The sequence below is a fragment of the Equus caballus genome, chromosome 2, assembly GCF_041296265.1.
Source record: "Equus caballus isolate H_3958 breed thoroughbred chromosome 2, TB-T2T, whole genome shotgun sequence".
Taxonomy (NCBI): Eukaryota; Metazoa; Chordata; class Mammalia; order Perissodactyla; family Equidae; genus Equus; species Equus caballus.
The window spans coordinates 95811326-95836842 of record NC_091685.1 but is presented as its reverse complement, the minus strand read 5'-3'; the positions used below and the strand labels follow the sequence as shown (position 1 = coordinate 95836842).

At 35.6% G+C, this 25517-nt stretch overlaps 1 protein-coding gene across 49 annotated transcripts in view; it reads left to right on the top strand.

The window, feature by feature from the left end:
• The window catches only part of IL15 (interleukin 15), a 122399-nt gene that overhangs the window by 71674 nt on the left and 25208 nt on the right, over window positions 1–25517 (top strand). For 6 of the 49 annotated variants that reach the window (XR_002802821.2, XM_070245235.1, XM_070245158.1 and 3 more), the window contains exon 3: window positions 4061–4146. The exons of 39 other annotated variants lie outside the window; for them this stretch is intronic. The gene's annotated coding sequence lies outside the window, so the exon portion shown is untranslated. Of the gene's footprint in view, window positions 1–4060; window positions 4147–8668; window positions 8780–25517 lie in introns of those variants that run through there. 4 more of the 49 variants (XR_001380204.3, XM_070245155.1, XM_023626252.2 and 1 more) reach the window with 1 other exon arrangement.

Sequence of the window (25517 nt, the reverse complement as noted above, 5' to 3'; positions counted from 1 at the left end):
GTTTCACATTTTTGTTTTTAATTCAACCTGACATAGTCTTTTACATAGAGTATTCAGTCCATTTTCATTTAATATAATTACTGATATAGTTGTGTTTGTGTCTACCATCCTACTAGTTTTTCTATTTGACCCATCTCTTTATGTGGCTTTTTCCATCTTTCTTGCCTTTATTTGAATTGATCAACTTTTTATTATCTCTTTTTCCTCTACTAATTTGTTAACTACTATTATTTTACTCTTATTTGTTACCTGAAATATTACATGTATTTTTTAAGTTGTTACTCTAGCTATTAATTGTTACCTAGATATTACAGTATGCATCATTTGTGTATTACATTCTATCTAATGATTGTCTTTAGACAAGATCATTTCAGTGTGGTTTAAACCCTTCCAGAGGAGTACAAACTTCAAATTATTTTCATGAAGTGAGAATATCATTGACACCTCAGCTTGGTCAAACTTTCACATAAAAAATACTATTCCTCATTTTATTTATGAATATCAATGCAAAATTCTCTGAAAATTATTAGCAGAGAGAATCCAGCACCTTATTAAGGGAGTGATATATCATGATGAAGTAGGGTTTCTTCCAGGAATGAAAGATTATGAACTTTATTAAAATAATTCATCATATTAATTGATATAAGGGGAAAAAAGCACGTTAATCTCTTTAGATGCTGAATATTCACTTGAAAAACTTCAACAGCCATTCTGGATGTTTTTTAAAAAAGAAACACAAATCAATAAAGTAAGAGTTAAACATTGTGTAACCATGACAAATTGACAAAGTGTTTATGCGCTCACACATACATACACACACAGACTCAGTGCAAAGACACCTTCATAAATAATGGCAAAATGCTAGAGGCACTTTTGCTATTTTTGCCAAGAGTACAAACAAGATAAGGGTGCAAGCTCTCACTCTTACTAGTGATGCTGTACCATAGTTATTAGTCAACAAAGCTAGACATAAGAAGAAATTTCAGGTACAAAATTTAGCAAGGTGAAAGTAAAACTGTTATTTGTTGATGACTTAATACTTCGAAAAAAGGAATCTAACTGAAAAATTTCTAATGATTATTCAATTCCAACATCTAAAAGAGAAAAAAAAAGATAAATCTGACTCATTAAAAAAAATACTTTGGTTGGCAACAAAACAAAACAAAATCTAACTACTCTGGGGAAATTTTAAAGGAGAATGACAAACTGGAAAAAAACTATTTGCCTCTCAAATCACCAAGAGTTTTCCCTCCAATATATCTGAGAAATTGTGGGGATGGGAGGAAGCACAAAGCAATAGAACAAAGGGCAAAGATTATGAATGGCCAGTTTGCATAAAAAGAAATAAAAATAGTGTTTCAATTCATAAAAAATATTCAAATGCGTGTAGAATGCTAGTTGTTATTTAACTTTATTTAAGGAATGCAGGAATATAAGTATATATTTCTAAATTTGCTTTCATTTCATTAGGAAACTTTCAAGGATCCACAGGCATTAATAAAAATGGTTGTCTACAGAAAGAGAAGACGGTGGAGGGAAAATGGGGTGGACAGGGACAGGAATCAGGGCATGCTTTCTAAATGAATCCCTTTCATATAATAAAAGGTTATTTTTTTCCAAATTTGTAAAGTGAGGAATTGCATCTCATTTTATTTTGCATTCTTGATGACTGTAAACATTGAATTCTGCAAAGTGTTCATTTGGTATTTGTATTTTCACCTTTGAAATGATCTGTTCAAGTTCTTTATATTTAGAGTATCTTTGATGTCTCACCAAGTTTATAATTTCTTAATATGTAAGGAATCAGTACCTTTTAACATATTTTACTCCTATGTCAATTCTTATGTCAATTTCACTTCTGATGAAATAATTTGGAAAAATGATATCCCTGCAATATATAGCGTTTCCATTCAGGAATAAAGTGTGCTTTTCAAATTATTTAATTGTCCTTTTTGCTTTTCAATCTAGTTTTATTAACTTTTTACATAGTTTCAGTACATTCCTTATATTTGTTCCTAAGTATTGTATAATTTTGTCACTAATGTGGATTAGATAATTTTCTCTACATATTGCTAAGATACAGAATGATGAATGTGAAAATTATTGGTCATTTAATTTTTATTTATCATTTATTTTGTTCCAAATCGTCTCAGAGAACCTGCCATTTTAGTTCTTAAGATGTTTCGGGTAATATGCTTAGCTTGTTCATTAAATAATCATAGAATCTAAAAGTAATAGTTCTAGCCTTTTGAATAGTTATGACTAAAGTTTCTTTTCTGCCTTATTTGTATTAATCAGAAATTCCAGGAAAGAGCTAAAGAGTAGCTACCAGGGTATCTTATTCTTATTCCTGAATACAAAGAGGATGCCTACAGGGATTTGCTAGAAGATTTGAAGTTGGTATTAGTTTAAGAAGGTTTTGCTTATATTAAGAAATTACTATTCTATTCCTTTTATTAAGAATTAGTTATTTTTTAAAAAAATGGGTGCTGAACTTTGTCAAATGCATTGTAAGGGCGCAGTTGGTATAATGTTTACGAGATTGGCCTGACAGGAATTTGAGGCCCTCCCCTACCACTTAGTAGCATTGCATCACAACCTCGGGCTTGCTGCTTGTGCATTCAGTTTCATCATTTGGAAAATGGAGAGAGCAATCATATCTGCCTCCTAGGGATTCTATAACTGGCACATGATTATTTCATGTTATGCCTGGCTCTTGGAATACGCTAGGTGCTCAGTAAAAAATAACTATTATCATCATCTATTGAGATGATGGCATGGTTTTTCTACTGGACAACTTAAGATGAGAGAATTCGGCAAAGCAAGTTTGACTGGAATCCCAGATAACCGTGGCTCATCTTATCAAGAGCACACATCTGTCCACCTTGTGTTTGAGCACCTATGGCTTAATTCACACTAATTTTTGCTCTCAGAATGCCAGTTGCCTTCAAAAGAATGAGTTTGTTTTGCCCAGTCAGTAAGATTAAGAAACAAGTTTGTCTTCTGCTTTTCAGAGCTGTGTTTATTCAGTTATAGGAAGGAAGGGTGGAGTTGAATCAAATACTGATTTTTGAAACACTTGGTTTTTTTAGTTTTAAAACACTTTGTTTTTATAGTGGGTGATCATGTGAAGTGTGTGTATTTTTGTCGTGGTATTGTAATGCACATAATATTTAGGAAGTTGTCAAAACATGCTGAGGGTTAATCATATACACACATGAGCATGCACCTCACCATTATCATCTACTGTTTATTTACTTAATCCTTTATCTTAATTTTAATTTTTTCATACAATAGGTTATTTTAGCATTCTGTGGAAACCTAACTTGATATTGTTAACATTTGTTGAGAGACATTACGCTTTGTCTACTGTCACTGCTAGGAAAGCTCGCTGTATAGAAATATAATTTGCACATTAAAAAAAGATACAGGTAGGATGTATGGTTACCTTTTATTAACACATATTTTATAATTGTGGTTAAACCATTTTGTAATTTTATTAAACTGTGTTAAATGATTCATTTTGTGGTAGAGATAATACTTCATGTTACATATACCAGAAAATATATGCACATTCTTGTTACGAGGTATTTTCTTTAGAATGGGGGGCCTTTTGAAAAATAAATGCTGCAGACCCGCTGAAGCTCTGTCTACCTTACTGAACCTTGCTTTTAAGCTATCTCTGCTGTACTGGTTTCACCTTCTTTTTTTGCCTCTCCCAAGCAAGCTTCTGACTCTCTCCTCAACAATCTTCTATGTTCCCTTGTGGGTTTTGGCAGAAACTTCTGGATTCCTTCCAGAGAGGCGACTTGGGTGTATTAACTCAGTGCTTCTCTCTGTGTAACTAATCCTCACCTTTGTTTTTCCATTGCACTCGGCTGCCTCTTGAGTGGAGCTACCCTTCATAGTGGTATCCATCAAGGCTTCCAAAATGGGGGCGGAGGGTGCAGAACTAAGCCTTGCCACCAAATGCCCTCTCAACCCACTCACCCAAAGAATATCAACCCCTGGATGGAGAATTTATCACACACATGTTTTCTTCTACCTCTGTTTCTCTTAGACTTCCCACCCTCCTGGCTCAAACATCTACTTGCATCGCATCTTTCTGATCCTGAGGGCAACCTGATATCTAACCTTCATAGACAGGTAGTGTTTTACCTCTCTACTCTGGAAGAAACTCTGTTTAGACCAAGTTTCATTTTCAAGGTTAGAGCCTCAGGAAAGCTAGGCAGTAGGGCTTTTCCAAACCGGAGGTCACATTGGTTTAATTCTGAGAGGAGCATAGTACAGTGGTAAAAACATGGACACAAGCCAGGCTGCCTGGTTTCCTGCTCTGGAGCTGCCACCGACTAGCTGTGTAACTTTGGGCAAGTTATGTAGTTTCTCTTTTCCTCAGATTTCTCATCTCTAAAATAATGATAACAGCACTTTTCTTATATAGTTATTGTAACAAAAATATTAGTTAAAAATATCTAAATAGGACAGCGACTGGTAAGTAGTCAGTACTTGATATTTGTTTCAATTATTCTTTTAATATTATTATTAATAATAGTAAAAAGTTATCCTTGCTTTATATATATTTGAAGATGTAGAGCATAAGTAGAATATGGTAAAGTGATGGACCTATCTGATGGGAGATAAGTAACTTCCTATTGGCACTAAATGGAAAATGAAGTTGGTAATGCAGGTGCCTGATTATGTAGGACTTTGAAAATACCCTAGAATTTAGACATACAATAGTAAGCAGTAGGAAGACTTGACAAAATTTAAGTGATTGTGTCACAAGAGTATTGTTGTTGTTGTAAATTAACCCATTAGGAGCACAGACAGTAGAATCAGAAAGTGAGATGGAGATCGCAGTTATGGGAATTCACCATCAAGGTGATACAAGCCTGGGTTGAGTTTTTGCAAACAGCAGCCTTGACACAGGGAAACAGAGATGCTTATCAGGGGTCAGAGAGAGACTCTGGCCAATGGTGTTTCTGAGTTAAGGGTAATGTTGAATCATGTTGAAATGAAGAGAAACAGAAGAGTTGCAAGAAGAGGGTGTTGTCTGGGAAGAGAAATTTTGATTTTAGATTAATTAAATTTGAGATAGCGATAGGCTGTGCAGGTAGAAATATACATTCGCCAGGGATTGGCGAACTCCTTGTGTAAGGGGCCAGATAGTAAATATTTTAGTCTTTGTGGGCCAAATGTGGTCTCTGTTACATAATCTTCCTTCTTATATTTTCTTTTCTTAATTATTCTTTAAATATATTTTTTTAAAACTGTAGAACAAAAACAAGCTGCAGCCTCATTTGCCCTATGAAGTTGTAGTCTGCCAAGCCCTGCTATAGTTTATTGCAAAAGAACAGAGCCTTGGCAGAGATGCTGGTGTTAGAGATCTAGATTTCTTAATCTTTAGCATATATATAATTTGAAAAATCGTTAGTGAGCATGGATACTATATCCAGTATTCTAATTAAAACTGCATATGATTATGATAATAAAACTGTATAAATATTTAAATTAAAAGGTTCTTCCCCAGAAATAGATTTTACAAAGTCATGTCCCACTTCTTGTGAGCCCTGTAAATTGCTTTCTATGGACTTGTATCAACTAGATACAAAAGTATGTTCAATAAAATTAATACAGATACATTAAAAGAAATAGTGATTAGAATTTAACATAAAACTTTTGGAAAATTCCTAATTTCATAACTCTGTGGGAATTAATGTGAAATAAAGTTTGATTTACCACAGAAACAAAAAGTGAAGCCCTTGGTTGTGAGATCCTCATGATAAATGATAGAATGAAACAGAACACAGTTATTGGAGCAGCTGCACTGGGCTTAAGGAACTGGGATTCTTTGTTTTAACTATGGGGTTGGAGGGGGTTATATTCTTTCAAAATGGACCAAAATAAATGCATTATAGAAATAATTTAATCAGACAATTTGAGTTTTTTAATTCTATCTAAATTAACTAAAATCTATGACACAATTTGAAAAGCCTCTTCAAACTAGCCAAAATAAACGAGTCCATTCATTCCCTCAATTTAAGTAGATTAGTAGAGAGTGAGTATATTTTCCAAACTGAATTTTATCAATACTAAGTTTAGCTGAGGCATTTGGCTTTTTACAATAGATTTCTAGAGAGATTAGGTCTCTTCCTTTTACAATAGAAATTATAGCCACAACTAGAAGGACCCACGACTGAAAATACACAACTATGGGGGCTGGCCTGGTAGCACAGCGGTTAAGTGCACGTGTTCCACTGCAGAGGCCTGGGGTTCGCCGGTTCAGATCCCGGCTGCGGACATGGCACTGCTTGGCAAGCCATGCTGTGGTAGGCGTCCCATATATAAAGTAGAGGAAGATGGGCGTGGATTTTAGCTCAGGGCCAGTCTTCCTCAGCAAAAAGAAGAGGATTGGCAGCAGTTAGCTCAGCAAAAAGAAGAAGATTGGGGGAAAAAAAAATACACAACTGTGTACTGGGGAGGCTTTGGAAGAAAAAGGAAAAATAAAATCTTGGGGAAAAAAAGAACAAAAAATTATTTTATTTGTTTTATTTAAGATGACACCTTATTTCAGGTAAACTTTTGAATTCTACAAAGAGTATTACTTTCTTACAGATGCAGAGCTCAGATTACAGAAAAGTAGTTTTAGATAAATTCAGTGTTGTGTTCAGTTTCAGGTACTGAGTTTTGAGAGAAACATTGATAAATTGGATTTTACTCAGAAGAAGACAACCAGGAATATAAAGTGTCTAGGTACTAACTCAAATGAAAAATAGCCAAACAACTAGCATGGAAAAGAAAGAGCTTGGAGGGGCTGGGCGTGGGGGTGGGCTACATCTGTATCAGTTTTCTTGATGTTTAAAATAGCAGAGGAAGCAGCAGATTGAGTCGTTCATCCATTCACTATCCGTCTAGCTATCCATCTAGCTATTCATTCAACCATTTAAAAATAACCTTCTCTGTGTTGGTCGTTGTACATGTGATTGAGATACAAAGATGAATAAGATAGCCCCTGTCTAAAGACACTCACAGCTTAATGGGGAGACTCACAGTTTTGTGGGCACACTTAGTGGCTAGGTAATCTAATCAGTCTTTGTTTTCTCCGCTAGATAATAATACTAGCTCATAAGGTTATGGTTAGGAAAAAAACGAGGTTGTGAAAAGTACTTCAAAGTAGTCTAGAAGGTTACATGATTTCATATTATAGACTGAGGGGTTTATTGGCAAGAGATTACTAACTCAGATTTTCTAAATGTTGTGATTTAAAAATTTATATATAGGGAGTCAGATATCTACTGCTGTGTGACAAACCATCCAAAATTTAGTGGCTTAAAGCCCCAACACTTTGTTATTTCTCATGATTTTGTTGATTGGTGGGCCAAATTTTCTGGTGTTCTTGTCTGGGCTCATTCAAGATTTCCTCACTCCCGTCTCTGGGGCCTTGGGGCTGGCTGTGGTCTGAGTTTTTCTCTCCATGTAGTTTCTTCATCTAGTATTCTAGCTGGATTTTCTTTCAATTCATCAGGAGCATTCAAAGAGAGAGAAAAGAGAGTGGAAAGCCCTCTTAGGGCCTCACCTTGGAAGCTGCACATTATTTCTGTCACATCCTTTCAGTCATAGCAAGTTATAAGGACCGGCCAGCCCAATTAATAGAAGGGGAAATAGACTCCACCTCTTGACGTGAGAAGTGATGAAGTCACATGGTACAAAGGCTCGGGGGATGGGAGGGATTGTTGTGGCCATCTTTGCAACATACTGAGTTTTCATTTCACATTTGATAAAATGTAAATATTTTTCCATATACAATGGTAGCAGTTGTACTTATTTTTTTGTATTTCAGTAATCATTACTAGCAAATAATAATATGAAATAGCATATAGTTTAAGGCCTTCTATAGTTCATAGTATTGTTGTTTCTAATTAAAAAGATATTGCAGCAAATTCTAACCGAGGTGTTTTGACATAAGGATGTGTCTCTATCTATGAGAAACTCTACTAGTTTGACAGTTATAGTCTCGTTAGTTGATCATTACACTGTCTTCAACAGTTTAGCAATAAGAAATAAATTCTGCCTCTTAATAGCTGTCAATTTTATTCCTTTATGACTAAAAGATAAATATATTTTACTTCGGTTTTCCTGTTATCTCAGTGTGTAACCAAGGCTTGGAGAGCCTAGAGTGGGAGGATGAGTGATTTTTTCTTTGTTGTTTTAATCTAGTAGTTTCAGCGTCATTTCTAACTGGTTAGTCTCCTTACTTTTTAAGTGATTTCATGAACAAAATATTATGTGGTTGCGTTGACCTATCTTTGTTCTTTTGTAGTCTCAGTGACTTTTTTCTTGAGAGTATGTATAATAAACAGAAACAAATTCATCCATTTTGCTAAAAAAAAAGGATTTCAAGCATTTGGGAGTAGCACTTATTTTCCATTGAAAAATACTCACAGGATCTAGATTGAACAGTAGACTTAGTACATAAAAGTAGGGAGCACTCCTAACGACTTCTGGATTGGCACTGCTCAACTAAAAAGAAACTATATAAAAGTAGTGATAACAAAGTAAAAATATTACAATTTATAGACAGTTATATATGGTGATTATAGTCTCTAGCAATAGGGAATGTCTTTCATTTTCTTGATAATGCAACAGTTTCTTATCTTCTCACCTTTAGATATGCTGCCCCCTGAGCTTGGAATACTCCCATCGCCTTCTCACTTAGGGAATGTCTGCTGCCTTTTTGGCCCCAGCTTCCATGTTACTTCCTCCAGAGAGTCTTTCCCAGGTTAGGCACCTCTGTTGCATGTTTTCATAGCACCCTCCTCTAATACTTCCCACTATTATGTCATTGCTGTCGGCTTGTCTGTCTTCCTCACTGGACTGTGAGCTCGATGAGGACAAGTATGATGTTGACCTTGATCACAGTGGTATCTTCACTTCATAGCACAGCACTTAGAGCCTTGTAGTGGGTGATCAGTATTTGTTGAATGAATTAATTTGGGGTAGACTGCAATAAAATTTCCTTGTTTTCTTTATGTATTCTTCATCCAAATAAAAATACAATAGAAACCCTATTTTCTGGATCAGGACCACATCCAGAATGTCATTTGACATTGAAAAAGAAAAAGCACACAATGATCTGTCTTTTCATTGCATGCGACAGATCAAACATCCTGCTTTGTAAGTGTTCACGTGGTCTCTTATTATATGCTGGCTTTATATGATTCTGCATAAGATTTTATTTGATTGACTTTGTATTTTTGACAGTTCCATTAACACATTGCTATGGGAATTGTGGCCACCCAAATCAAATATCTCAATTTTGGTTTACCTCATCACCATACTCGCTACCTTGACTGTATCTTTCTGCTTCCTACAGCTTTTCTACAGCTCCCTTTCACCCTCTAGATCAGTAATAACCTCATTGCCCCTCTGTCCTCCACTATTCCGTGGCAGTTCTTTGGCAACATCTGCCCCTTGTAACACATATAAGAGATAATGTGTTTATTACCATCTCACAATATATTAGAACTCACATTCTCTAGTTTGCCACCTTTCTCTAACTTTTCTTTTTTCAATTCTAATGTAATATCTTGCACATACTTATGGTCCAAGAGATAGTTGTTGATATCTTTTTTGAAATGAGTTTTCTGTAGCATGTGGCTCATGTTGGGATTCGGTGGCTACTTTCCATTAGCCAACCTCACAGTCTTGCTTCCAAGATCCCATCAATTGAAAAAAAATGTAGTTAAACATTGGCATCTGGGACAAAACTCAAAAAAGAATCCTAAATGTTAAGAAAAGAGTAATCTATATTGTTCTGTAATTTACTATACTACATTATGTCATATTATAACATAGGAAAAATATTGATAGCCAGTTTCTCTTCAGTAAAGTGTAGAAAATTAAATGAAATTCTTTGTAATAGAATTATATAGTATATCTAAAAGTTGTTTTATTCAAACTTTATTTGCTTTTACTTAAGTAATATGTTTCTATTGCGGTACAGTTGACATATTATATTAGTTTCAGGTGTACAACCTAGTATTCAATATTTGTATATATTGAAACATGATCACCACAATAAATCTAGCTATTATCCATCACTATACATAGTTACAGAATGTTTTTTCTTGTGATGAGGACTTTTAAGATCTATTCTCTTAGCAACTTTTAAGTACCCAATACAGTATTATTAACTGTAGTCACCATGCTGTACATTATATCCCCATAAGTTATTTATTTTATAGTTGGAAGTTTATAGCTTTTGACTACCTTCACCCATTTTGCCCACCCTCTACCCCCACCTCTGGCAACCACCAATTTGTCCTCTGTATCTATGAGCTTAGTTTGTTGTTCGTTTTGTTTTTTAGACTTCACATGCAAGTGAGATCATATAGTATTTGTCTTTGTCTAACTTATTGCACTTAGCATAATGCCTGAAGGTCCATCCATGTTGTCACAAATGGCAAGATTTCATCCTTTTTTAGGGCTGAATAGTCTTCCATTGTATATATATAGTCATGCATCACTTAACGATGGGGAAATTTCTGAGAAATGCATTGTTAGGTGATTTTATTGTTGTGCAAACATCATAGAGTGTACTTACACAAACCTAGAAGGTATAGTCTACCTACCCATACCTAGGCTATATGGTATTAATCTTATGGGACCACCATCATATATGCAGTCCGTCGTTGACCAAAATGTCATTATGTGACACATGAACATATACCACATCTTCTTTATCCATTCATTCATCGATGGCCATTTAGGTTGTTTCCATATCTTGGCTATTGTAAAAAATGCTGCAATGAAGATGAGAATGCATGTATCTTTTCTAATCAGTGCTTTTGTTTTCTTCAGATAAATACCCAGAAGTGGAATTGCTGAATCATATGGTAGTTCTAGTTTTACTTTGTTGAGGGAACTCCAAACTGTTTTCTATAGTGGCTGCAGCAGTTTACATTCCCACTAACAGTGCACAAAGGTTCCCTTTTCTCCACATCCTCACCAACACTTGTTATTTCTTATCTTTTTGATAATAGCCATTCTCACAGATGTGAAGTGATATGTCATTGTGGTTTGATTTGCATTTCTCTGATGATTGGTGATGTTGAGAATCTTTTCATGTACCTGTTGGCCATCTGTATGTCTTCTTTGTAAAAACATCTATTCAGATCTTCTGCCTGCTTTTAATCAGATTTTTTTCAGTATTGAGTTATATGGGTTCTTCATAGATTTTGGACTTTAAGCTTTTATCAGATATATTACTTACAAATATTTTCTCCCAATCAATAGGTTGCCTTTTCATTGTGTTGATGGTTTCCTTTGCTGTGCAGAAGTTTTGTGCTTTGATGTAGTCTTTCTTGCCTATTTTTGCTTTTGTTGCTTTTGCTTTTGGAATCATCCCTAAAAACTCAATACCAAGAGTGATGTCAGAAGCTTACTGCTTTTGTTTACTTCCAGGAGTTTTATGGTTTCAAGTCTTATGTTCAAATCTTTAATCCATTTTGAGTTAATTTGTGTGTATGGTGTAAGATGTCTACTTTCATTCCTTTGCATGTGGCTGTCCAGTTTTCCTGACACCATTTATTGAAGAGACTTTCCTTTCTCCATTGTATGTTCTTGCCTCCTCTGTTGAAGATTAGCTGTCCATATATGTGTGGTTTTATTTCTGGGCTTTCAGTTCTGTTCCATTGATCTGTGTGTCTGTTTTTGTACCAGTACCATGCTGTTTTGATTGCTATAGCATTGTAATATATTTAAAATCAAGGATTGTGATCCCTCCAGCTTTGTTCTTCTTTCTCAAAATTGCTTTGGCTATTTGGGGTCTTTTGTGATTCCAAACTAATTTTAGGGTTGTGTTCTATTTCTGTGAAAAATGCCACTGGAATTTTGATAAAGATTGCATTGAATCTGTCAATTGCTTTGGGTGGTATTGACATTTTAACAATATTCTTCCAATCCATGAGCATGGAATATCTTTCCATTTATTTGTGTCTTCTTCTTTAATTTCTTTTATTAATTTCTTGTAGTTCTCAGTGTACAGGTCTTTCACTTCCTCAGCTAAATTTATTCTTAAGTGTTTGATTCTTTTTGATGAAATTGTAATTGGAGTTGTTTTTTTAATTTCTCTTTCTGATAGTTCATTGATAATGTACAGAAATGCAACTTTTTCTTTGTATATTGATTTTGTATCCTGCAACTTTACTGAATTCATTTATTAGCTCTTGCAGTTTTTTGGTGGAGTCTTTAGGGTTTTCCATATATGATATCATATGTTCTGCAAATAGCGGCAGTTTTACTTTTTCCTTTCCAATTTGGATGCCTGTTATTCTTCCCTAATTATTTTGGCTAGTGCTTCCAATAATATGTTGAATAAAAGTGGCAAGAGTGGGCATCCTTGTCTTTTTCCTGGTCTTAGAGGAAAAGCTTCCAGCTTTCCATCCTTGAGTATGATGTTAGCTGTAGACTTGTCATATATGGTTTTTATTATGTTGAGATATGTTCCCTCTATCTCTTTGTTGAGAGTTTTTATCATAAATGGATGTTGAATTTTTGTCAAATGCTTTTTCTGCCTCTATTGAGATGATCATATGATTTTCATCCTTCATTTTGTTAATGTGGTGTGTCACATTGATTGATTTGCAGATGTTGAACCATCCTTGCATTCCTGGAATAAATCCCACTTGATCATGGTTTATGATCCTTTTAGTGTATTGTCTGATTTGGCTTGCTAATATTTTTTTGATGATTTTTACATCTATGTTCATCAGAGATATTGATCTGTAATTTTCTTTTCTTATGGTGTCCTTGTCTGGGTTTGGTGTCCTGGTAATGCTAGCCTTGTAAAATGAGTTTGGAAGAGTTCTCTCCTCTTCTGTCTTTTGGAAGAGCTTGAGAAGGATTGGTATTCATTCCTTGAATATTTGATAGAATTCACTGATGAAGACATCTGATCCTGAACTTTTGTTCGTTGGGAGATCTTTGATTAATGATTCAATCTTCCTACTAGTAATCAGTCTATTCAGATTTTCTATTTCTTCATTGCTCAGTCTTGGAAGGTTGCATATTTCTAGGAATTTATCCATTTCTTCTAATTTTTCCAATTTGTTGGTATATAATTTTTCCTAATAGTCTCTTATGATCTTTTGTATTTCTGTGGTGTCAGTTGTAATGTCTTTCCTTTTATCTCTCATGTTATTTATTTGAGTCTTCCCTCTTTTTTTTCTGGATGAGTCTAGCTAAAGGTTTGTCAATTTTATCTTTTCAAAGATCCAGCACTTAATATCATTGATCTTTTCTAATGTCTTTTAAGTCTCTATTTCATTTATTTCCACTTTGGTTTTTGTTATTTCCTTCTTTCTGCTAACTTTGGGCTTTATTCTTCTTTTTCTAGTTCCTTGAGGTAAAGTCAGATTGTTTACTCGAGTTTTTTCTTGTTTCTTGAGGTAGGCATTTATTACTATGAACTTCCCTCTTAGAAGTGCTTTTGTGCATCCCATAAATTTTGGTATGTTCTATTTCCATTTTCATTTGTGTCAAGGTATTTTTTTATTTCTCCTTTGATCTTTTCATTGACCCATTGGTTGTTCAGTAGCATGTTGTTTAATCTCCACATATTTGTGAATTTTCCGGTTTTCTTTTTATTGATTTCTAGTTTCATAGCATTGTGGTAGAAAAGATGCTTGATATGATTTCAATGTTCTTGAATTTATTATGTCTTGCTTTGTGGCCTAATATACAGTCTATCCTGGAGAATGTTCTATATGCACTTGAAAAGAATATGTATTCTGCTGCTTGTGGATGGAATGTTCTGTATATATCTATTAAGTCTGTCTGGTCTAACATGTCATTTAAGGCCAATGTTTTCTTATCACTTATTTGTCTGGATTATCTATCCATTGATATAATGGGGTATTGAAATCCCATATTATTATACTATTGCTATCTTTTTCTCCCTTTAGCTCAGTTCATATTTGCTTTAAATATTTAGGTGCTCTTATGTTGAGTGCATAAACATTTACAAATATTGCATCCTTTTATTGGGTTGACCCCTTTATCATTATGTAATGACCTTTCCCTAACTTTTGTCCATTTATCTCATATATAAAAAACATCCTGTTGTTATTCTGACAGCAGTCTCATAAATTGACTCTTTTAAATTTTATTATATAATTTATCCTCTCTCAAAACAGACAATCTAGTTTTTTATTCCACTGCTATTGTCCAACATAATTAATGATCTGTTTTTTCCTCTCAACCCACATTTGTATTTTTATAACCATGCATTATTTGGACCAGCAGAACAATGTAAGCAAATTGAACATTCACAAAGCACTTCATCTTTTCTGTTTAGGTACTTAAATTTAGAAAGTTTCGCTAAAGTTGATAGTAGATTTGTACAAGTTTCAGGTAATTCTTCAGCTGTTCTTTATTGTAATAGAGAATCACAATCTAGAGCGCTTATGACCTTTGATTACTTTTTAGGATCCTAATCCTTTTTAAGGATATCTAGTTGTTGCAGTGTTTTTTTTTTTTCCTAAGGAAGATTAGCCCTGAGCTAACATCTGCCACTAATCCTCCTCTTTTTGGCTGAGGAAGACTGGCCCTGAGCTAACATCTGTGACCATCTTCCTCTACTTTATAATTGGGATCCCTACCACAGCATGGCTTGACAAGCAGTGCATAGGTCCGTACCTGGGATCCAAACCAGCAAACCCCAGGCTGCCAAAGTGTGACGTGCGAACTTAACCATTGTGCCACCAGGCCTGCCCATGGTGGTCTTTTTCTTGATGCTCAGCTGAAGTGTAGCATGTATAGGATGCAAATACAAATTAATAAGACTGATTTTCACATGTGTTTTGTGGAATAATCTGATTATTTCATTATGATATCTCATCTGAAACTTCATTTTAATTTCACAAACCTGTAAGTCTATTTGAGGTATAGGGGAACCTAGGTAGGAGTAATATCCAAACAATTTTGCAGAAGATTTCAGAAAGGTTGACTTACAAAATGTGTCAGAACTCTCTGAAGTTTCATAAAATTAAGTATTCAAAGGTACATTCATTGCATCTTAAATTCTTACCACACGCTAAATACTATGCTAGTCACATTGCATGCATAATCTCATTACTCCTAATTACAATCATTTATGATTTATATCATTTTCTCTGCTTTTCAGAAGCTTTAGGAATTGAATAAATTGCCCTACCTACTAGTTTTTTTATGCTTGTGTAATAAATCATTACAAGCTTAGTGACTTAAAATAACACCCGCTAATTATATCACAGTTCTGTAGATCAGAAGTCCAGCTGAGCTCAACTGGATAATGTACTCAGGATCTCAGAAGATAGAAATTAAGGTGTCTGCCAGACTGGGCTCTTATCTGGAGGCTTTGGAAAGAATCCATGGCCAAGCTCATTCAGGTTGTTGGCAGAATCCAGTTCCTTGTGGTTGTAAGAATGAGTCCTTATTTCCTTGCTTGCTGTCATCAGGGGCCATACACCCCTCCTAGAAGCCACCATTATTCCTTCTTACAAGACTCCCTCAATTTTCAGACCAGCAAAAGCATGTGTAGTTCCTCTCATGATTTGAGTCTCTCTGGCTTCCCTTTCTCCCACCAACCAGAAAAAGTACTCTGCTTTTAGGAGCTTGTGTGATAAGGTTAGCCCTCTCTCCCAATAATCTCCCTGTTAAGGTCAACTGTGCCATATAATACAACACAAGGGTGTGAGGTGTGTGATATCTCATCATATGCACATTTATGGTGGGATTTTTTGGGAGGTGGGGCGTGTAATTCTGCTAGCTGCACCCTATTACTCAAAACAGTAATTGAAAGAGTTAGAGATCAGACCTGGATTTGGTTGAACTACGGAGCTTTATCCTTATATCATATTCATCAGATACTCATCAGAGGTCCTGATTTTATCCATGTGCATTATGGGAGCCAGCCTTATTGCTATATAGCCACTCTATGTTTGTACCACATACTGCTATAAAAAGTACTGCCTTTGAGGGTTGTAGCACAAGCTTTACATGCACACTGGTCCTGGGAAATACGAGATCCAGATGGTTAAGAGTTACATAAATTAAATTTTGTTATGCTCTACATATTTCTGTGATTTGCACTTATGTCAGTTTAGTCTGCCCTATTTTATTTCAAGCTTAGATTTCTACTTTGTACTCCGTCTCCCCTCTGTTTCTCTTAGGAATATACTTTAAAGACTTGGTTAACTAAGAGTCATGTTCATTTCAGTTTCTTTTGGAAATTTGAGCGCAATCATAGTTTTTCCACTTATCTGTATTCTTTTCAGAGGTAATTGAATTCAGGGACTATAATTCCTATAGCAGTGTGCTAAGGGAACTGCCAAAGATATAAAATCAATCAAGAAAAAGATCCTATTCTTGATCATACAAAGCTACCATTAGCTAGAGATGAAATGGATTTTTATGAAGCAGAATATTTGATCTGGTGTACACAGGGTAAGAAAGAAGAAGATTTTGTTATTTTATTGATTTTAAATAGCATAAACAAATATATTGCATATATTTCTTTGACTTTTGAGTGTGACTTTTTTTGAGAGATCTGTTGATTTCTTTGTTGACAGCTTTTGAATCTTCTTTTTTCCCCCATTAAGACAATGATAGGAATTTACTTTTTTCTCATGATTTACCAGGTCAGACAGAGCCTCATAGACTCTAACCAGCTCAGTTGTATTAAGAACAGTGTAGTTTATGTGTGAAACAAACTGCAATCCTGGTTTACTCAATAACTAAGTAATTTGGGACACATTGCTAGACATCTCTGAACCTTGTTGTCCCTAACTATAAAATGAGCAGTTCCAAAATTCTGTTATTTTAAACATATCTATGACATTCTGAGTTGCTGGAAATAATTCATTTGGATTTGACTACTTAAAATTTGTTCACTAGATCTCATAAAGACATATGAAAAAAATTTACAAACGAACATGTGTGAAGATTATAGTAAAAGTGATTGGAATGTGCATGGGCTTGTCATACTTAATCAAGCTATAGGATTGTTTTTCTTTCTTCACTCAGTAAAACTCTGCTGGGTTCCAATTTTTTGTATACTATGCTCTCTTCAAGTAAGTGTTCCATTTTTTCCTTTTTCTCTTATTTCACTATAAATATCTTTTATTTGGAATGTTATTTGGTCACAATTTGTGCATGATTGTTCTTACTTTAATGAGACATTATTACTTCTGCTATCTAGGATAAATTACTTAAATTTTAAAACACAGACATCATGATAGCACTCTGGTCAGAGTGGTTACACATTGTCTTAGCAAGTTGATTTTGCCTTCCTTTGTGAAATATGTTTATGAAACATTGGCGGTGTCATTCTGATGGGTTCCCAAATTGATGGCTCAGTTGTGACAAGTCAAAGCATCCACATGCTGTTTTACAGTGTTAAAGAAAATTAAATGACCAGTTAAGTTAGAAAAGAAGTCTGAGCTATAACTTCTCTCTGTAGAAGAGAGGATATTATAGGCAACATGCACAAGGAATGATTTTTATGGTAATAAAGTTTGGAAAATACCAACCAGAACACAACAAAACTATTCATGCTGTTGTTCAGTATGTACAGAACAAACAGAGTTTCAACTCTGCAAGAACCTATACACTATATATTTGCAATGATGCCTTAGTGCAAGGGGGAACAGCTGTTTATCTGTTTTACTTTTGATTTTATTTTCCTTTTACGCTGCCGTTCTTTCAGTACGTGGCTTCATGAAGCTGTAGGATTCTGATAGGAAAACTACAGAGTCCATGTGCTTTGGAAGTCAATGTGTTGATTTTCTAGCTGGATAGCAATAGTTTATTATAGCTGGAGGGAGTGTGTGACTATGAATGTCAGAGGCAGGAAGCTTAATGCCACCAATACCTTGTCCAGAAGTGAGCTATCTCCTGTGTATTATGTGCTTCATTCTACTGAATGAATATTGCATTACTGTTCTTATTTTTTTGTTTGAATATCAGAGACTTATCACATGGTGTTGTTTCTGTTGAACACTTGATGGAAAGTTCTGTTGTAAAGCTTCCTTCATGGAGACAGCTTTACGTCTTGGCTGTAAAGGAAAGTCCCATAAAATTTGATCAGATATCGTCTTTATGAGTTGCCGCCCTGTGTGCTATTAGAAGCTCAGAACCTGAGTACTACTTTTAACTCAGAGCTGTGTTTGCCCAGTGATTTGGACTCATCCTTCATCTTACCACTTTCTTCCTACAAAACATCTCTCCAACCAGCCTTCCTTCAGGAGCTCAATAGTCTTGTTCAACTCATCCTTCCTGTACATTTGCATTATCAAGGACCAAACATCATTCATGTTTAGGGATTCACCTCTTTTGTTTCTTTAGACATAGCTTCTAAGAAGTGCTTCATGCCAGGAAGTCTTCAATAAATGTTGATTGAAGATTCAGAAGTTTTTTTTTACTTGAAATGGAACTTTAATGCCAGTTCTTCCTTATTATAACTTGTTCTTCACTTAAATTTTGTGGCCGTGTCACCCTGGCTTTGTGTCCTTATTGGCTGACGTCTGATATTCAGCTCAGCCATTACAAACCTTTATTCTCCCTGTAATTCTGCTGCTTATTAGTGGTCCTATTTTGCCTCAATTAAGCAGAGCCTGAGAGAGTGCCTGTTTTCCATTATTGTACATTTTCCTTCTTTCCCCAGAACACCTTTTGATTCTTACTCTGGATTCTTACATGAGACGCACTGTGAAACACAATTCTTTCCTTCCTTTTTGTTCTCATGAGTTGTCATGTTTAATTAACCTGAGTAAATAGAAGGAGGAGAAGAAACTTTTTAAAGGGTAATAGAAGTCACAGTAATATTTTGCTTTGCCTGGAAACATGTTACTCAGCATCCAAACAGAGTGTAGACTCTACAGATATTTCTTCACATTTTCCTTTAAAAATAAATAAATAAAAGGGTAAATGGCACTTCAGACAGGCTGTTGCATTGTGCCTTAATGGCCCATGGTAGCCCAGATGTTGCAGTGCTGTAAATGGGAAGAGAATTTTCTTTCGTCTTCTTTTCTGCTAATGGTGTTTATTTGACGTAAATATTAAGTTCTAGCACGATAATAGGTGCCCAGGGGAATCAAAGTGAAATAACAAGATTCTTAATATATTTTTCATTTCCGGATAATTTGTGTTTCATGTATTTCTCATGGAAACTGAGAAAACATTTTTTTTCCCAAAGGCAATTACTCTGCATGGCCTTTTTACCCTGTTATAGGGCCTTCTTTCTTTCCAGATAATAACCCACAGAATCTCTTTGTGTGCTCAAGTTAAGTCATTAACGGCTTGACAAAGTGTTGTTAGTGCAGAAAGCTTATTCTCTTCATTGGTTGAATGTAACTTCCAGACATTAAGTGACCCATTTTGTTGTTCCTGAGGCTAAGAATCATTATTTTCTTTTGGTACCATACAGATTGTGGATTTCAGTTTAATCCAGAAACTCACAACTCATGTTGAAGTAATTTCTACTGAGAAGTGATTTTTCTAGATAATTGTTCAAATTTTTTGATTGAGTCAACATTAGATACAACAGTGCAACGGGCATGCTCTACTGTAGAGATTATAAATGGAAGACTTTGTTCTTTTAGTTTACTTTTCCTCCTTCACTAATAGTTTTTGCTGAACTGTTGGTTTTTCCTGAACATTTCTTCAGAGTTAACAACAAAGACAAGTTCAACCATTGTCTTCCCTTATAAATTATTAATACAATAACATCCAGCTTTGTTCTCCTTGTGTGTACCTCCTTCTTCTTAAATGAAAACCCATATTTGTTGAAAGAAAATATGAACACTAAGAAAACTTTACTTAATGATGACTAACTCTGAATTTTCTTTGCCAAATCTAACCTTGGAAAATATTGATAATTGAATTCTATAAATGAAATTAATTTTATCTAGTTACAGATTTTTCCCTGTCAAACTTTTGTTCAAAACTACTTAAGATATAAGGTACTAGCTGGAATTTTCCATCAGAAAGTCAGTACTGTTTAATTCCACACGTGTACAACATACATGCATGATATATAATCACGTTAAAAAATAACTAAGTTCTGTAAGAACAGAAATTTTATCTCTTGTTCTCTGCCATGGCAAATATGCACGTGTGTGCACACATGTACCCGCATACATATACGCAGTGGAAATCCAGCACTGGGAAGTTCCCTCGACAGTTAGGGAAAGGTGAGACGCAATGTGGTATAATGGAAACAATATGGACTTGGTATCTCCTTTGGGTTGTTCTATTAACTGCACTGTGCTAAACTGGAACAAGTTATTTAATAACTTCTGACTCACTTTTATCTTGTCTGTGTATTAGGACAACATTCCCAAGTTTACTTTCACATTCGGTCATTGGAATAACAGCTGTTTCAAGGTGGAGAATAAAGCTTTAGGCTGGAGAGGAGGTGGTACCAATTTTCAGGAAAAGGAAAAAGCATTACTCACTTTTCACTTCTATCTATAGTTAGAGTTCTAAAGGGGGCTATAACCCCAACATATCGTGAATGGATTTGTGGAGAGATCGAATAATAACCAGCTTTAGGAGGCAGGTGAAAATACAGAAACAATATGAATATTTGGTAAAGTAAATTTAAAAAAATACTCTTAAGGGAGAAACAGTAGCAAAGAGAGCTACAATCAAGATGGAAGCTCTTATTGGGCATATCTGCTGGAGAGAATGGCAAATTTTGTGTAGGATCTCAGCTAATAATGACCCAACCCTGTATTTATGCAGCTAATAATTAACATGTGGGCTCAGCATGAAGTCAACTCCAAATTCTCATTCTTGAATAATCAACAGTCTTCACTTTCCTGTAAAAAGAATGACTGTTGGAGGCCGGCCCAGTGGCATAGTGGTTAAGTTCACATGCTGCGCTTTGGTGGCCTAGGGTTCGCAAGTTTGGATCCTGGGTGTAGACCGACACAGCACGCATCAAGCCATGCTGTGGCGGCATTCCATGTAGAAAAATTAGAAGGGCTTACAACTAGGATATACAGCTATGTGCTGGGGCTTTGGAGGGGAAAAAAAAAAAAAGGAATATTGGCAGCAGGTGTTAGCTCAGGGTCAATCTTCCTCGCCAAAACACATTAAAAAAAAAAAAAAAGGAATGACTGTTGATGACCAAGAATCATAATTTATTAAAGTAGAAAGGCCATTTATTAGATTAGGGTAATTGTTTAATAGATAAACAACTGATCTGAGTGTTTATACTAGCTGATATTAAAAAATGATGTGTGACTTTTTTCTCTTCAGTTATGCACCTGATTACTAATTCCTCTTAAGTACGACTGTTAGGTATCATCTCTGTCTAAGAATCTAGTTGCATCCCATTGTCCAGAAAATCAAATCTGATTCCTCAGCTTGATTTTGAAGGTCACATGCAATCTGGCTGCAACCTGCCTATTCAAATGTGTTTCCTTTGATTTCCTTCAGTACCTTCCACTAACTGGCACCTCTTAGCTTTTCTTTTACCCAGATGGTATTATTTATGCCAAGTCTATATTTGCTGGAATATCCTTCTTCCTATTCATATTTTATTCACTCTTTAATACTAACCTCAATTGCCACCCCATCCAAAAGCCTTCTCCATTTGCAGCAGCATTTATTCATACTTATTTATTATTCAGCTATTCATGCATTCACAATCACTTCACAAATATTTATTGAGTACTTTGTATGTTACAGGTTCTGGCCTCTCTTAATTGTGAATTTTTATTGCATGTATAGTCATATCCAAGTAGTTATACTGAGTTTATAGTTTAGTGTTTATTTTCCTCTGCTATGAAGCTGAGCCTGTATATACATATATATATATATTTTTTTTAAGAGAAATCATGAAATAGTGTAAGACATGACCAGGCAGGGCATTATGAGGCTGATTCTGTGTCTCCTGTTGGCTACTACTTAGTTCTTGGGTAATTTAAACCAGTCGACATTTATTAAGCTTCTATCATCTTTATTGCAGTGTTCAGCACTATAGGAGATACACAGATAGGTGTATTTTATGTATGTGTTGTGACATGTGTAAGAAAAAATCATTTTATGGAGCCAACAATCTAGAAGAAAGATCCTTAACTTGGGATCCTGAGACCTCTAAAGGACTTAATGTTTAAACTTCAAGTGATTTTATCTAAATTTTTGGATATGTGCTTATGTGCATTTTTCTGAGGAAAGAGTGCATAGCTTTTAGATGTTAAAGATGTTATTGGTCATCAAAAAAAAGGTTAAAAAGCTCATGATCCCAATGTATATAAAGGAAGTACCCAACTGAAGAGCGAGAGCCATAGAAGAGCCACAATATTCTAAGCTGGGTTTAGAAAGAGGTAAAATGATATCTGCTGTGGTCCTTTAGGGAAAGTCTTCCTAAAAGAGATGACTCTTGAAATGCATGCCATGTATCTTTTGGCCTCAGCTTCCTCATGGAAAAAGAAGGTTGATTATAGGATCTCTGTTATTCTTTCCAGTTATAAAATTTGTTACTTCTCTATTCGATCACCAAATACCTATCAAAATGCCAGGCACAACGTAGGTACTCAGAAAATATCTGTTAATTAGTCCTGAAACGAAACTTTAAAAATTTGTTTTCCCAAATATATCCACTGTCTGGAGTTGAAATTTTAGAACATTATAGCATTACTTCTCCGATGTTCCATGAATGAAAGGAAGACATCAGATATTTATAAATCATTGCTCACACTCTTTCACTTGGCAGATCGGAATGTTTAATTCATTACTTCCCTATTATTTATTCATAACATTTTAAAATACCTTTGTATTTTGTGATGCTTTCTGTTACAGCCGTTTGGGCCTCCTCGTTAGTCTTTATATTTTGTGAGGATAAAAACTATCTCAAATCCACCTGATACACATCACCTCACAGATTCCCTTAACTAAATGGGGGCTTAGGAAATATTGAATGGTAAATGAAAAGATGCATATCAAAGTACATGAAAACAATCTTTAAATTGCCTGTTTCAGTACAGCAGAGAGTTTAAAGACCATGGGCTCAGGAGTGAGACGGCAGGTTCAGATCTTGACACAGCTTTGTCCTCCGTGAGTCACTTTTGGCAGGTTCCTTAAAGTCATTGGCCTCAACTTCCTCATCTGTCAGGTGGGATAATGACAACATCGACCTCATAAATTTAACTGAATAAATTAACGAAGTGCTTGGAAGAATGCCTGCACTCATAAATGAGGTAGAATCCAGGTTTGTGAGGCCTCAAGCTTTTGTAGTGTCTGGGACCCTCTTTAAGAAAAAGAATACAAAATTATGAATACAAAACTAGTTAATTAGAACATTTTTCAGCTATTTATTTAGAGTGGGAAAAGAAATAATCAATTACAGATATCAAAAAACTGAAAAATACCACAAACATCACCAAATATTGTCATCATTAATAAACTTCTTGACTCATCTTTGTAGACTTTTATTTCCTATATGATTTTGTCTGCATGCACTCAGATTTCCTCTTTCATATGATAATGATTTTTAGTATTTTCTATAGAGAGAATAGAAGGAAAATTTATTCTTTTCTCTAGCAAAGTAGGTCGAAATTTGTTTTTTATTATTAATTGTTAAGGAAGTATTCATTTATCTTCAGAACACATTCCTGGCAATACCATATTTCTGACTCCCTCTGTGGCTTCGTTCAGGAAGTCCTTCTTGTCTGGAGAGAAGCCCCAGAGAAGTCCAGGTTTTGAGTTTCACTTAGCATGATCTCAGACAGGCCAGTGCCTCCACAGTGGGTCCAGCCTGGCAGGCTGCCTGCTGCTCTCTCTTGACTCTCTATCACCACCTTGTAGGCGGGTCTTGCCATGAGAGATGGCCAGAGGGTGTAAATTGGCTGAGAGCCTGGGACATAATGATCCTAATGCATTGTATTCACATCCTTAGAGTCACAGATAAGGTCCAGATTTTCCGAGAGGTCTACTGGAGTTAGATTGTCATTGGAGTCCAAATAGATTGAAGGAAGTGTTGGCAGCCTGCCTGTTTACAATACCTGCTGCAAACCCAAGATGACTTCTAGGAGGTAGAAGGTGACAACCAGGCTGAAGCTACCCTCGTTGCCCCCACTACAGGCCTGGAGCTGTTGTTTCCTCACTGCAGGCATTGCAAGATAAGAGATGTTAGAAAGCCGCTGATTTCATGGTAAATCTGCCTCTCATTCTAAGTGCTCAGTAAATTAGCACTTACCATTGTTATTTTACTCTTTCATTGCCAAATAATTTTTGGTAAATCCCTAGAAATTTTGCAGTGAATGTCTTTTTTTGATCTTATATAATTTTTAAATTTTCAGCAACAATTCTCTTTCTCCACTTTATCCAGGGTAGGATTTCAGATGACCTAAACTCTTACTAAAATGGGTTTCAAAATGGGTTGTGCCAGAGAAAATTTATGTTTAATACTTCATGAGCATATTAAGATCAAATTATATTGCAATAAAAATGTTGTACTTCCTTCATTCTTAAATATCATTTATAGGGGGCACCATGCTGTGGCCATATTCTTTTTCAGGAATGAGGAACTTGTTATCCCAGCTGCTGGGAACGCTGCTTGCTTGAGTCTTCTGCTGACAGTTCTCTTTGGGAGAAACTCTTCTTCTCAAGGTCACATCCACTCCCCAGGGGCAGCCTGCATCTGGTGTTCCTTGGAGGGAAGAGAGTGTTATGAAGGCCCTCATTTACCCAACTTGGTACAGTTCCAGAGGGCCATCCCAGCTTCAGAGCTCCACAAAGCCTAGTCAGTGACTTCTTCCTCTACCCAATTCAGCTTTCTTCCTTTCCCCACAGGTAGTAAGCCTGAAGATATTTACCAATATTTGTCCTGCACATAAATCTGTGTCTCTTTCCCAGAGAACCCTTCTTGAAACACCACCAATTTTTTAAGAACCACAATCTTTTTAATAACAGCTTTTCTGGAGATGAGGACAGAGATTACTTATAAGATGTGACCCTATTTCAGAAACATTTAAGCTGAAAAAAATGGGCTTCTTACGTTCAAGGAAATGTGCTATCAGGGTCCAAGAGAATGCTGTAATTGCTTGCTGTGTGATCGTGTTAGCTGTGACCTGAAGCAATTAGAAGCCTTTCACTGAAGCCTTTATCTGAAGAAAGGTTAAAGATTATTGTTCTTTCTTTTTCTCACTGGAGTTTTCTCCTTACATGCCCTCCTAGCTTGATCTCATCTGAAGTTGAGGTTTTAGGCCATTGTGTTATAGCTCCAGCCCTGCCAACTCTAGAACTTCTAATTTGCATATTCATCTCTCTGCCAGAACATTTTCTTTGATAGCCTACCAGCCTCCTAAATGTAACATGTCCAACACTGGTGAGTCATTTTCTCCTCAAACCAGCCCTGTCTTGTGTCCAATCTCAATTGGTGGTGCCACTAACCTGACATTCCAAACCATAAAACCCATTAGTCATTCTAGACTCTTCCTCCTCCCTCACCCTACATACCAGACAGCCAA